At 41.0% G+C, this 2,607-nt stretch overlaps 1 non-coding gene across 1 annotated transcript; it reads left to right on the top strand.

Moving 5' to 3' along the window:
- The first annotated feature begins 1,868 nt into the window (after positions 1–1,868).
- LOC127747261 (small nucleolar RNA R71) lies at positions 1,869–1,972 on the top strand. Its single transcript, XR_008009063.1, has one exon. It is a non-coding gene; the product is annotated as a small nucleolar RNA R71 (small nucleolar RNA).
- Positions 1,973–2,607: the final 635 nt, after the last annotated feature.

The raw sequence follows: 2,607 nt of genomic DNA, 5'->3' as shown, positions 1-2,607 counted from the left end.
CACTATGAAAACGTCCCCATTTGATTCTTTCATATCATTATGAAAACGTCCCTATTTGATTCCTTCATGATTTCCAAATGTTTCATAGAAAGAACTTTCCTGATTGTGAACACTTGAGGGAGCTGGGAAGGAATGGTTTTGAGGCCAGGTGGGATTTGCAGATAATGACTTGATATCACTTTATCTCCCGGAGAGAAACCTTCAGTGGGAATTTTCTTGTTTCTCCACCCTCTTGGCAATTTCTTTACAATTCTTCCCTCTCTCTTGAGGATTTCTTCATTGACCCTTATGCCAGAAGGATCCTTCTGAGATGTTTCTATTGATTCTTGTGGCTTTAACTCTTGCAATTCTTGTTTACCTTCCAAGGACTGTTTCAGAGTTTCAGCTGCTGGATTGCTTTCCTCCAAACACAGATGGCTACTATCATCCTTAGGCTTTTCAGGTTCTGGTTCAGGCTCAGATGCAGGTTTGCAAACATGGAAAATGAGCTGTTCATCATGTATTCTCAAAATTAGCTCTCCTTGTTCTACATCTATGAGTGCTCTAGCAGTGGCTAGAAATGGCCTTCCCAGAATGATAGGGTGTAAGTAGCTTTCCTCCATGTCCAAAATAACAAAGTCTGTGGGGAAGAAATAATTTCCCACTTTCACCAGCACATTCTCAACTACCCCTTCAGCTTGCTTCTGAGTTTTGTTAGCCAGTTGTATGATTACATCAGTGGATCTCACCTCATTCAGTTGTAGCCTCTTCATAAGAGTCAGAGGCATCACATTTATGCTAGCTCCTAGATCACAGAATCCTCTGTCAATTTTTGTTTCCCCTATGATGCAGGGGATATGAAAACTTCCTGGGTCTGTTTTCTTAGAGACTATGTCCTTCTTGATGAATTTTTTTCTTTTCTTCACCTATAATAAACCAAAACAACCACTCCAAGTATCACTAAATTCAAGAGGCTTATAAATCAATTAAAGTTCAATTAAAATTAGCTTAAACCTCATGATTTATCATTAATTTCATGGTGGTTGCTTGATTTAGAGAAGTTATGCATTTTCACTCCAAATCACTTACTTAGGATGCAAGAAAGTGCATAAATGCTAACAAAACAAGTGAAATTAGCTTGAAAAATGGGTATATGATGACTTGTCACATGGTTCCTTAAGGTAGATCTCACATCCTCCCTAAAGCTTTTCAACTCACTTATGTCCTGACCCATGTTTGCAAGCATTCGTTCTATCCTGTTTAATTGATCTTGAAATTGTTGGTTCGGATTAGGTTGGGCAGGTTGATTATTTTGGCCATGATATGGTGGTTGGGAGTAAGTGTTTTGTGTGGCTTGGTATGATCTTTGGTTGGAGTTTTGGTATGTGAAATTGTTATGTTGGTTGGGGTTGTAAGGTTTGTGGTTTTGTGGTTGGGTTTGCTGGTTTCCCTACCCAAAGTTTGGGTGGTTTTTCCAGCCTGGGTTGTAAGTGTTGGAATGTGGATCATATGGTTTCCTTTGTTGATTTCCCACATAGTTGGCCTCTTCCCAATCACCTCCTTCAGTGCTTACTTCCTCTTGATCTTGTGTGTGTATTGCAGCCACTTGATTTGTTTCTAATTTCCTGGTGAGCTCTGCTAGTTGCTTGGCAAACACCTTGTTTTCGGCTAAAATTGTATCAACATGGTTCAGCTCCATAACTCCCTTAGTGTTGTGTCTCTCTGAAGCATAGTAGTACTCATTCTCAGCCACTGTCTCAATCACTTCAATGGCTTCTTCCACAGTCTTTTTCTTGTTCAATGAACCTCCTGATGAATGGTCTACAGCGTTCCTTGATTCATAAGAAAGTCCATCATAGAAAATATGCAATTGCACCCAGTCATGGAACATGTCTGGTGGGCATTTCCTTGTCAAATCCTTGAACCTCTCCCAAGCCTCGTAGAGAGTTTCACCATCTTGTTGTCTAAAAGTCTGAACCTCAGATCGAAGCCTATTGACCTTTTGTGGGGGGTAGAAACGTGCCAGAAACTTGCTTTCCACCTCATCCCAAGTTGTTAGGCTCCCCCTTGGGAATGATTCTAGCCATTTAGCTGCCTTGTCCCTAAGTGAAAATGGAAACAAGAGCAGTTTATAGGCATCTTCCTGGACTCCATTGGACTTCACAGTGTCGCAAATTCTCAGGAATTTTGTGAGATGTTGGTTTGGATCTTCATTAGCACTACCACCAAATGAACAATGATCCTCCACCAGTGAGATTAGCTGTGGTTTGAGTTCAAAATTGTTGGCCTGAATGGGTGGTTTCTGAATGCTGCTACCACAATTCCCAGAGGTTGGGTTTATGTATGAACCAAGAACCCTCCTCTCAGGAATGGCATTGTTTCCATCAGCTCTCTCATGGTTGTGAACTTCTCTATCCATGTTGAGATCTAGAGCTTCCTCAAAATTGTCTTCATCTATCCATGTTGAGATCTAGAGCTTCCTCAAAATTGTCCTCAGATTCTCCTTCAGATTCTTCTTCTCCCAGTACTCTCTTCTTTCTTGCTTCCCTTCTAAGTTTATGAAGGGTCCTCTCTGGTTCGGTATATGGAGGAGTTGATGTCTCTCCTCTCTTACCTGTCATACAAGAA

Source organism: Arachis duranensis, chromosome 4 (genome assembly GCF_000817695.3).
Source record: "Arachis duranensis cultivar V14167 chromosome 4, aradu.V14167.gnm2.J7QH, whole genome shotgun sequence".
NCBI classification, from domain to species: domain Eukaryota; kingdom Viridiplantae; phylum Streptophyta; class Magnoliopsida; order Fabales; family Fabaceae; genus Arachis; species Arachis duranensis.
The sequence above is the reverse complement of the archived record's forward strand: the minus strand, read 5'-3'. Positions and strand labels throughout refer to the sequence as shown.